The sequence below is a fragment of the Moschus berezovskii genome, chromosome 8, assembly GCF_049115385.1.
Source record: "Moschus berezovskii isolate FMDL1 chromosome 8, NW_MosBer_1.0, whole genome shotgun sequence".
Taxonomy (NCBI): domain Eukaryota; kingdom Metazoa; phylum Chordata; class Mammalia; order Artiodactyla; family Moschidae; genus Moschus; species Moschus berezovskii.
The window spans coordinates 42,484,304-42,496,359 of NC_142467.1; the positions used below are offsets into that span (position 1 = coordinate 42,484,304).

The 12,056-nt window shown below is 44.3% G+C and overlaps 1 protein-coding gene across 1 annotated transcript in view; it reads right to left on the bottom strand.

Annotated features, from left to right (window-relative positions):
* CYFIP2 (cytoplasmic FMR1 interacting protein 2) overlaps positions 1 to 12,056 on the bottom strand; it is a 143,939-nt gene that overhangs the window by 131,313 nt on the left and 570 nt on the right. The window lies entirely within an intron of this gene.

Sequence of the window (12,056 nt, forward strand, 5' to 3'; positions counted from 1 at the left end):
AAATAGAGGAAAACAACAGAATGAGAAAGATAGAGATCTCTTCAAGAAAATTAGAGATACTAAGGGGACATTTCATGCAAAGATGGGCTCGATAAAGGACAGAAATGGTATGGACCTAACAGAGAAGAAGATATTAAGAAGAGGTGGCAAGAATACACAGAAGAATTATACAAAAAAAAATCTTCACGACCCAGATAATCATAATGGTGTGATCACTCACTTAGAGCCAGACATCCTGGAATGCGAAGTCAAGTGGGCCTTAGGAAGTATCACTGCAAACAAAGCTAGTAGAGGTGATGAATTCCAGTTGAGCTATTTCAAATCCTGAAAGATGATGCTTTGAAAGTGCTGCACTGAATATGCCAGCAAATTTGGAAAACTCAGCAGTGGCCACAGGACTGGAAAAGGTCAGTTTTCATTCCAATCCCAAAGAAAGGCAATGCCAAAGAATGCTCAAACTACTGCACAATTGCCCTCATCTCACATGCTAGTAAAGTAATGCTCAAAATTTTCCAAGCTAGGCTTCAACAGTATGTGAACTGTGAACTTCCAGATGTTCAAACTGGATTTAGAAAAGGCAGAGGAACCAGACATCAAATTGCCAACATCCACTGGATCATCGAAAAAGCAAGAGTTCCAGAAAAATATCTACTTCTTCTTTATTGACTACGCCAAAGCCTTTGACTATGTGGATCACAACAAACTGTGGAAAACTCTGAAAGAGATGGGAATACCAGACCACCTGACCTGCCTCTTGAGAAATCTGTATGCAGGTCAGGAAGCAACAATAGAACTGGACGTGGAAAAACAGACTGGTTCCAAACTGGGAAAGGAGTACGTCAAGGCTGTATACTGTCACCCTGCTTATTGAACTTATATGCAGAGTACATGATGTGAAAGCTGGGGTGGATGAAGCACAAGCTGGAATGAAGATAGCCGGGAGAAATATCAATAACCTCAGATATGCAGATGACACCGCCCTTATGGTAGAAAGTGAAGAACTAAAGAGACTCTTGATGAAAGTGAAAGAGGAGAGTGAAAAAGTTGGCTTAAAGCTCAACATTCAGAAAACTAAGATCATTGCATCTGGTCCCATCACTTCATGGCAAATAGATGGGGAAACAATGGAAACAGTGGCAGACTTTATTTTCTTGGGCTCCAAAATCACTGCAAATGGTGACTGCAGCCATGAAATTAAAAGATGCTTGCTTCTTGGAAGAAAAGTTATGACCAACCTAGTCAGCATACTAAAAAGCAGAGACATTGCCAACAAGGGTCCATGTAGTCAAAGCTATGGTTTTTCCAGTAGTCATGTATGGATGTGAGAGCTGGACCATAAAGAAAGCTGAGTGCCAAAGAATGGATGCTTTTGAACTGTGGTGTTGGAGAAGACTCTTGAGAGTCCCTTGGACTGCAAGGAGATCCAACCAGTCCATCCTAAAGGAAATCAGTCCTGAATATTCATTGGAAGGATTGATGCTGAAGCTGAAACTTCAATACTTTGGCCACCTGATGCAAAGAACCGATTCCTTGGAAAAGACCCTGGTGCTGGGAAAGATTGAAGGTGGGAGAAGAAGGGGACAACAGAGGATGAGGTGGTTGGATGGCATCACTAACTCGACAGGCATGAGTTTGAGTTTGAGTTGGTGATAGACAGGGAAGCCTGATGTGCTATAGTTGCTGTGTTTGCAAAGAGTCAGACAAAACTGAGTGACTGAACTGAACCGAACCCCCATTGATATGATCACTAGAGTTGGTTTAGTGTGGTGGTGAACCAGAGTCCAGACTCTACCACTTTCTGACTGTGTGGCCTTAGGAAAATGGCATAATGGTCCTGAGCCTCACTTGCCTCATTTTTGATATGAGGAATAATATGAGTAGTTCCTATTTCATATACTTTGAAAACTAAAGAAGTTAATCCATGCGAACAGCTCGGTAGGTAGGAAGTGTACCATAAAAGCTAGTCCCCCAACAAAACCAAATCCAGTAACATATAAAAAGGATTATACACCAAGACCAAATGAAATTTACTGCAGAATCCAAGACTGGTTTGTCATTAACATCCAAAAATCAATGAATGTGATAAGCCATCTCGATGGAATAAAGGATAAATCCCCCAGGATCATCTCAACACATGCAGAAAAAGCATTTCACAAAATTCACACTGCTTCATGATAAAAACACTCAACCAACAACAAACAGAAGAGAATTTTCTCAACCTAATAAAGGGTAGCTACAGAAACACCTGACTTCCCTGGTGGCTCAAATGGTAAAGTGGTAAAGCCTACAATGCGGGAGACCCGGGTTCAATCCCTGGGTTGGGAAGATCTCCTGGAGAAGGAAATGGCAACACACGCCAGTATTCTTGCCTGGAAAAATCCCATGGACGGAAGAGCCTTTTAGGCTACAGTCCATGGGGTTGCAAAGAGTCGGATACGACTGAGCGACTTTTCACTTTCACAGAAACACCCACAGCCAACGTCAGACTTAATGATGAAAGACTAAATGCTTTCTCCCTAGGATTAGGAAGAAGGCAAAGAGATTTGCTCTCTCCATTTCTACTGGAGGTTGAAGCCTGGATATTAGAACCGTTAAGAAAGACAATGAAATGAGTGATATCCACATTAGAAAGGAAGACGTAAAACTATCTCTATGACATGATTGTGTATGCAGAAAATCCTTTAAAAGTCCACTAGAAAATTATTAGAATGGATAAACATGTCCAGCAAGGTTGCAGGATATAAGATTAATGTATGGAAATCAATTGTATCTCTATACATTAGCAATGCTCAATGTAAAAATGAAATTAGGAAAACAACGCTATTTATAATAGTATCAAATGTAATAAGACATTTAGGAATAAATTTAAAGACAATTGTAAAATCTATACTCTGAAAATTATAAAACACTGTAGAAAAAACTAAAGAAAAGTCACATAAATGCTTCCCAGGTGGCACAGTGGTAAAGAATCTGCCTGCCAGTGCAGAAGATGCAAGAGACATGAGCTCAGTCCCTGGTTTTGGAAGATCCCTGGAGTAGGAAAATGGCAACCCACTCCAGTATTCTTGTCTGGAGAATGCCATGGACAGAGGAGCCTGGTGGGCTACAGTCCATGCGGTCACAAAGAGTCAGACATGACTGAGTACAAGGCACATGCACACATAAATGAAGTGCATTTTCATAGGCTGGGAGACTTATTGTTAAAATGGTGATACTTCCCAAACTGATACAGATCTAACACGATCTCTATCCAAATCCCAGCTGGCTGCTCTGCAGAAATTGATGAGTTGTTCCTAAAATTCACATGGAAATTCAAGGGACTGTTTAGAATAGCCAAAACAATCTCAAAAGAGAACAGAATTGGAGGATATACACTTCTTGATTTAAAAACTCACTACAAAGCTACAGTAATCAAACAATGTAGAATAAGGACAGACATATAGATCAATGGAGAGAACTGAGAATCCAAAGATAAAGCATCACATTTATATTCAACTGATTTTTGACAAGGGTTCCAAGGCAATGCAATGGGAAAAAAATTCTCTTTTCAGCAAATGGTTCTGGGATGGCTGGACATCCACATTCATGAGAATGAAGTTTAACCTCTATCTCACACCATATAACAGATTAACTCAAAATGGATCAAAGACATGAATGTGACAGCTAAAATTCTTACAGAAAAAAAAGAAGTAAACCTTTGGAACCATGAAATATGTAATGACACCAAAAGCATAAGCAATGAAATAGAAAATAGGCAAAACTATGCATCATCAAAATTAAATTTAAAACTTGTACTTCAGAGGACATTATCACTTATCAAGAAAGTGAAAAGACATTCCACAGAATGGGAGAAAATATTTGGAAACCATATATCTGCTAGGCATGTAGAATATAGAAATAACTCTTCAGTTCAGTTCAGTCGCTCAGTTGTGTCCGACTCTTTGCGACCCCATGAATCACAGCACGCCAGGCCTCCCTGTCCATCACCAACTCCCAGAGTTCACTCAAACTCATGTCCATCGAGTCAGTGATGCCATCCAGCCATCTCATTCTTTGTCGTCCCCTTTTCCTCCCGCCCCCAATCCTTCCCAGCATCAGAGTCTTTTCCAGTGAGTCAACTAGTCACATAAATAAAAAGACAGTCCAATTTTTAAATGGGTAAAAGATCTGAACAGACTTTTCTCCAAAGAAGATATACAAATGGGCAATAATCACATAAAAAGATAATTATTATTCTTAGTCATCAGGGATATGCAAATCAAAATCACAATGAGATATCATTTCATATCCATTAAATAGCTATAATAAAAAAGACTGGTAAGTACAAGTGTTGCTGAAGGTGTGAGATTGGAGCCCCAATTATTGCTGGTAGGAATGTAAACATTCCTTTGGAAATGCAGCCCCTTTTGAAAACATTTTGGTAGTTCCTCACAGTTTAAAACGCAGTTACCATAAGACCCAGTAATTGCACTTCTAGCTATATTCCTTAGAGAAATGGAAATATATATTCACAAAAAATCTTGTACATGAATGTTCATAGCAGCATTATTTATAATAGCCTAAAAGTGGAAACAACTCAAATGTCCATCAAATGATGAATGAATAAATAAAATATGGAACATTCATACTATGGAATACTATTCAGCCACAAAAAGTAATGAATTACGGATACATGCTACATCATAGATGAACTTTGAAAATATTATAGTAAGTGAAAGAAGCGTAATATGCTTTTTAAAGGAAATATCCAGAATAGGTAAATCTACAGAGAAATAGATTAGTAATTGCCTAGATTTAGGGTAGATACTGGGGAAAGTAGGTGGCATTGCGAAAGGGTATGATGTTTCTTTCTGGGGTGATGAAAATGTTATAAAAATTCATCTTGATGATGGTTGCACAACTTTGTGAATTTACTAAAACCACTGAACTGTATGCTCTAAATGAATGAATTGTACAGCATGTGAACCATAACTCAATAAAGCTGTTACCAAAAAATGTTAGACTTTGTATGACCACTTTTGGAGACCTTAGGGTATATATAATATAAGCAGGAGTGGGACAAAGAGACCTGGAGCAGGAACTTGGGGAGTCTGGGACCTTACATGCATGAATGAAAATGAACATGAAAGAAAAGGACAGCAAGCGACACAGCCACACCAACCTAGAGGGAGCCCCTGGACTGCAGGGTGAGTGGACTACCATGAAGCAGGGCCCAAACCAGGCCCTCCTCTGCCTGTTTCCATGGCCAGGGCCTGGGACTGTCATGCCCAGAAGGAGAGACTCCTCAGACACAAAAATCTCTGGGTGGGGTGACAGGCTTTGAGATTTAGAATGAGAACTCTCTCTTTCTACTAAGAGGACACTGAGGTCAAGAGATGAAAGGACTTGGGCAGGGTCCCTTGTGTAGTTAGGGGTTGAGCTGGGCTAACGTTGCAACTTCCTGGGAGACTGAGGGGAACCTGATGTGACAGTGCTATAAATGAAAAAGAGGAATATTAGAGAGAAGGAAGGAAGAGAACCAGGGAGGAAGAATTCTAATTCTGTAATAAAAGAAAACTCTATGTAAGAAAGGAAACAATCAAAGGACGTACCTTGGCTCTCTAGGGGTCATCATTTACAAGTCTTAATAATGCAGATGCTTTAAACATAATTTAGGTTAAAACAGAGCTCTTACTATATTGTAAGATGTGGGCAGGAGAGGGAGGAGGATGGTGTCAGAAAGTGAACTCTTCATCCATCACAGCAGGAAGTGAAGAGACGGTGTGCAACACAGATAAATCAAGAAACGGCAGCAGAAGCGTATCATTTAGGGATCTGGAGGCAAGTACTGGAAGAAACGGTGAGTTAAAGGCAGCAGCCTCTAGGGGAGGTGGGCACTGGATGCTTGTTTTCCACTGTGAGTCTTTCAATACTATTTGATTCTCTCAAGCATGTCTATGTACGGCTTTGATCAAAATTTAAAAATTTATTTAAAAGACAACAACCCAAGGCTTCCTTGCTGGCAGTCAGACAGCTGGCCCAGTCCACAGCGCTATCTCAGGAAGCCTCTGCTAAACAGGTCCCTCCCTGTGGACTTTGGGGCTCAGAAGCCCCATCCCCTGCAGCTTCTCTCACACAGGGGACCTGAGCTCGGAGAAGAGAAATCCAGGTCAGCCTCAACTTCGGTCTGTGGAGAAGGCCGACTCCCTTCTCTGTTTACAGCAAAGGAAAACATGCTGGTGGGGCTACAGGGCTTGTCACTGTATTTGCCGTTTCACTCAGCTTCTTCCTGTGTTACCAGGGGTGAGGAGGCCTTTCTGTTGACAACCCACCCAGGCAGATCTCACCCTCTTGGGAGGGGCGGTCCTGCCACCAAAGGCAGCTTGCTGAATTGCTCCTGCTGGGACAGGACACCATGGTGGGGGCAGGGAGGGGGGCACCAGTGGGACTTGTATCTGAGGAGAGGGGAGCTGCCTCTCAGAGGCACCTGCTAAAACGCAGAAAGGGAAGCCACCACATCTGCTGTGGAAACAAAGAGCAAGACTTTTGTTCGGTCACCAGCTTGGAGCACAGAAACCTCAGTTTCGTGGATGTGAAGTTGCAACTTGAATGTGGCTCAGCCTGAAGACTGACATCGGCCCCTGAACCTTTGCCTCACTCTAAAAGGACAATTTCCCTGCCTGTAAAATATGGAGGTTGGTCTTGTAGTGGTTCTCAACCATGATGGCAAAATCTCTGTTGTGAAGGTTATTGTGGCAACTTGTCCTAATAACAGTTTAAGAAATGAGGTTGGCAAACAAGGTGCTTTTTATGATGTGTAAGGGAGGTTCAAAGTCCTCCCGTGAAATCACTGCTTAAATGTTCATCTTTTTTCTCGAGTGGAAGAAAATAGTGCTAGAGCTGGGAGGGGGACTGACTGCTGGGTGTGACATATTGTATGTTGACACTGTTCATCAAATGCACTTAGGAAAAAATGAAAGCAAACCCCAAAACAATTAGATAGGAATCACTGAACTTGAACCTCTCTCAGGGTCATTCCATCTCAAAAGCAGATGACTGTGACTATAAATAGGACATTCCATCCAAAGGGACTCCTTCAAGATCATGCTTCCCAACACGGCCTATCCTCTGTGGCCTGAGTATGTAGGGTGCCATAAACCGGTCCATGGACATTCTTGCCTTGTGTCTTTGTCAAGCTCTCCCCACTCCCTGGTGAACTGTCTTCTCTCCTCCTCATATCCTACCCTTGATCAGTGTCAAGACACAATTCAAGACAGGCTCCTCCATGAAGGTCTGACCAACTGAACCACCACAAGCTTCATTTGGATTCCCATAGCACTCACAGTCTGGAGTCCATAATTTCCTATTGCATTATAAACTGCTTTATATTTTACTAATTCTTTGAATCACCAAAAATGACAAGACAAGGGTTAACTGTCATCTTTTGGGGGGCTGACCTATAGCAACTAGCACAGAGCTGGGCACATCCTAGGCATTACTTGCTTAACTAACACTTCATGAACAATTTGCTGAATGCAAGAGCCAATGGTCAACAATCAAGTCTTCTTTAAAAAAAAAAAACACAAAATTTAAAACATCATGGTCCCCTAAGGCACCATATCTAAGTCAGTCTTATTGTAATAAGACTGTAAGGGGATATATTTAGAAGCTTCTTCTGTCATTGTTTCCACCTCAAAAAAATAAAAGGCAGAACTTCATTTCCCTTTCCCCTATGAACGTATAGCATACTTGGAGGCTGACGGCTGACCCTGAGTTTTGGATTCTTATCTTATCATTCATATCTTGCCTGAATTGGTCTTATAGCATCACAACTGAAAAACACAAACAGAATATCATTCTCAGGTATCCCTTCACTTAACACTGAGCTACTGAGTGTCTTCTGTGAGGGTCAGCCCTGCAGAGTCTCTTTGATCTCAACTGGGCCTTTGGTAAAGTCAGACAATGCTCTCATTCATTCCCATCTGATTTCTTATTCCACCCACAAAGGCAGCTGTTCCAAACCTCTGGACACCTCCCGCACTCTCCTTACCAGTCCATCACCTTTACTTTCTGCAGAGGACCTCATCTCCTGCATTATTTAGAACACAGAGACCACACACCATGGAAACACTAAATATCTCCCTATTTCATAAGGAGATAAATGCCCGATAACCACTGATCTACAATGGCTTAAGGATGATGCAAACATGAAATCAAAAGACCTATTGATGAAGTCATCATTGAGTCTTTCTTGGGCAGCTCTCCAGGTCATGTTTACTTTCTCCTCTCCTTATACTGGTCCTGAGTCACCGCAAGTCTATCAAAATGCCACTTAGCCAGAACGATCCCTGCAAGAAATTCTGCCTGAACCCAAGCTCTGCCTTTTCAAAACACTTTCTTTCAAGAATTGGCACCCACACTGTTTTCACCTCTGCTGCCAGGGGGCAAGAAGTATGACCTGATTGGTGGGTCTATGAGGCACATCGCACACCGTCCTCAGCATAGTGGCCAGGGTGCGGTAGCCGGTACCCAACCTCTTTGCGTCCTGGGAGGCGTCCCACACCCACTGACCACATTCTGTAGTGTCTTTATACAAACAAGGCCTTCCAGGGGCCTTGATAGAATCTGTGAATCACAAAGTGCCTTTCAGTTTCCCTTTCAGTTGGCTCAGGAGTACAGACAGACCACAGATTTGTCTTCTTCAATTGACACACAATATATAATTAATAAATTGTCCCTTTAGGAATGGAGGGCAGCCATCTAAAGGGGCCACACACTCAGGAACCTCCTTCTCTCCTCTGTTTCCAGGGCCTTTTCTTCTTCTAAGACTGGGGTTTACAGACATTATCTCATCTGTGGGCTCCTGTGGCAACAGGTAGGTAACGAGCTGGGCAAGGTTGCTTTCAGTTCCCCAGTTTTCAAAGTCAGAGGGGTAGCGGCTGATTGAAAGGCACACCGCAAGGCAGGGATAAATAATGTGTCTGAAGACTACGGTATACTGCTCTCTCTCTGCCTGCATGCCCTTAACATTTTTGGTGGGGTTGCAAAATGCTGAATGTACACAGAGGAAGAGGTCCTTCCTGATCTATGTGTTGAAATGTGAGAACTACCTCTGGGCGTCTGCTCGGTAGATTCCTTCCCCCTTCTCTCTGCCTACTCCAGCTACATCTACCTTCAGTGCCCTACTCAGGAGCATGTCCCAGCTGAAGCCCTTACTGACACCACTGCTTATCAGGCTTTCCTTTGGCTACCTTTTGCTGCTCAACCTGGGACTGGGTTTCATGGTCACAGAGACCAACTCCCCTGGGAAAAGCAAAATCCAGGAAGGTTCTGGAGGTACAAGGGTTGATAAGAACTCTGTGTGGACGACACCTCCTTCTCCCAAACTGGGACTCCTCTTAGCATGTCAAGGAACTCCTGTCGCTCCTCATCCCCCCACAGTGAAGAGTTAACTGGTCAACTCACAGAAGGGCTGTTCTTGGACATGGCCACCAGCAATGAAGTGTCCGCTGGGTGACCAGGGTGGAACCTTTCCGGTGGGAGGCCCTCTAAGGCCAATGGAATTCTTTAGCAGAATCAACCATGACAACAATAAAAAATCTGTCATCTTAAATTGACACAATATATAATGTAGCATGAGTCACATTCTTAATGATTATGTCATTAATACATTACAACAATAGACACACACATAAAATGGTACTTACTATGTATCAGACAGTTTACATAGCATTTTCATGCAGCTCTTGTTTAATAAGAGCATCCAATGAAGTACCAGCTCTCTGCCCACCACAGCGGGCACACTGTGGCACTGCGGAGGGCAGCAGCATCCTCCACCCTCTTGCCCCACCTCCACTACTAATGCAGGGTCCATCCTCTAGACCCTAGACTCAGCTTTGCTCCTCAGAACAATAAGACCAAAGGCCTTTTACAAAAGCTGCAATGAGATGACTGATGTCTAGTTTCGTCAACTACAAGTGAATAATTAATACTTGCCAGTAAAGAAATAGACTCATTGTTATAGTAGCCACATGGAGGCTATAAAAGGCCATTTTGTGCAGCCCTTGGTGGAACCCTGGGGCCAACAGCAGCCAAAAGAAACCTCTTTGAGAGGGTAGGCTGATCCTCAAACATGGAGGCTGGAGGAGCTCAGCACTGTTTTCCAGGAATGCTGTTTCCAATGTTAATTAGCTTGTTGCTTATTCATCACCTAATTCAGCTTTCTGGTCAATGACAGCAGCCGAGGCCCACTGAATGCCCAAGAGGGTGTAATATATCAGAGGGGACATGCACTATCCCCTCAAGACCTTTTTCCACTTTGTAAACTTTCTTGTGTCTTCTGTAGGCCAGCCTCTGATTTGATTGGAGTAAAACTCTCTGATCCTGGTGGATTTTACATCCTCCTCCTGGTCTTATGTGTAAAATGACTTTTTCCCTTTCCATTTCCAGCAGGGACTGAACAAAGTAGGCTTGGGTGCTTATGGAACCAGTCAGAACTGGCCAGAAAATATAATAAAGCAGCTTAGTGAGCAGAGCTCTAATGCCCCCAGTCAGAGGCTCAGTCTGCAGAACTAGCCAGAGGAACTGGCTTTGTGAGCAATAACACACTCTCCTTGTGGCCTTTGAGCTGCCCTGGCAGATGGCAGCCAGTGCCAACAAGTAACTCTCTATGGGAAAGTCTCGCCTCCTCCAAGTGGTCACTGGGTGCTCAATAATACCCTCGAGTGACAGTAACCCTGACCAGTCACACACAAACATACATCACACACAACTCTTATGGTATTTTTGTCCTCAGGGCCAAAGTTGCCCTTGCAGCAAGCAAACAGAGCTGACAGCTGCTAGCTGTTGTCATTTCAGCAAGCTGTTCCCCCAAACTGCTACCCAGTTCCCCACCCCCACCTCCAGCCCACTGCCTGAAATTCCATCACTAGAGATATCAAATATTATTTGCTTAAAGCTTTATTTTCCATTAAAATACCTCCAAGTCTCTGTTTCCTTTCTGGTCAAATGACTTCTGAAGCACCTGCTCTGTGTCTAATGGGAGATTCTTGTGTATTTAGCTCTTGAGGATTAATGTGTTCACTGGTTCCTTTCTTGAAAACAATTTCTGACACTGGCAAATAGCCAGTAGGGAGGGTGGTTCGGCAGGGCAGTCACTGGTAGGGAGGGTCTGATGGTGGAGGAAACAACTTTTAAGTCCATCACCATCCTGCCAGCAAGATAAACCTAGATGTTTTGCTCTCCAGCATTTGTGATCTCCACCACTGCCAGCATGGCTTGCAACAGGGCCTGTGCCCAGGAGTAAGGTAAGACACCCCCTGCGCTGGGGACACAGGCAGAAGGTGGAAAGGGGGAGTGTGGGAACCAGCACTTTCCTGATTTTCTCTGCAAGCCGACAGGACTGCCCCAGGCTCCCGGTCAAGCCTTGAAGGCACAAGATCCTTGTCCTCTTCTTGGCCTGGCTGTAAGGGCCTATCAACCCTTGGCGAGTCTTTCTGCTGTGCTGCGGAAACCAGGGAAGCAGAAGCCAAAGTCAAATTCCCTGGGCTGGGGAGGGCACCTGGGCAGTCCTAGGGTCCTGCTCTGCCAGGTTCTCCATACAGAGAACCATACTCCTGTCGGACCATGCTTCCCACCCCCGCCCCCACTGCACACGAAGAGCACGCCCTTCTCTTCCTTTTCACACGGTATACCCTTGGAGGGGGAGGGCTGTCCTGAAAAGCAGATGCCACCACAGACAGGTAGGCATCTTCCCGAGTCTTGAGAGCTCAGGAAAACCCAACCTTTACCCCAGGAGTCAGCCCACTTCCCCGCTTCCCCCACCTCCTCTCCCGGCCCCAGACAGCCGGGAGGGACAGCGATGCTAGGCCGGAAGGCTTCAAAGCGGGTCAGGCGTGTCTCCTCTCTCATTAAAGCCCGCACCCATAAACATCGCCTCTTTGCCCCTTGCCCCACCCATCTTCACTGCAGGGCGCTGTGAGCCCAAGGAGGCTGCCAGGCGGGCCCAGGCGGCCCTCGCTGGCACTGGAGGAGGTGATGGTGGCCGCGGCCGCAGAGGCGGCTGCCGGCGCTGTGCA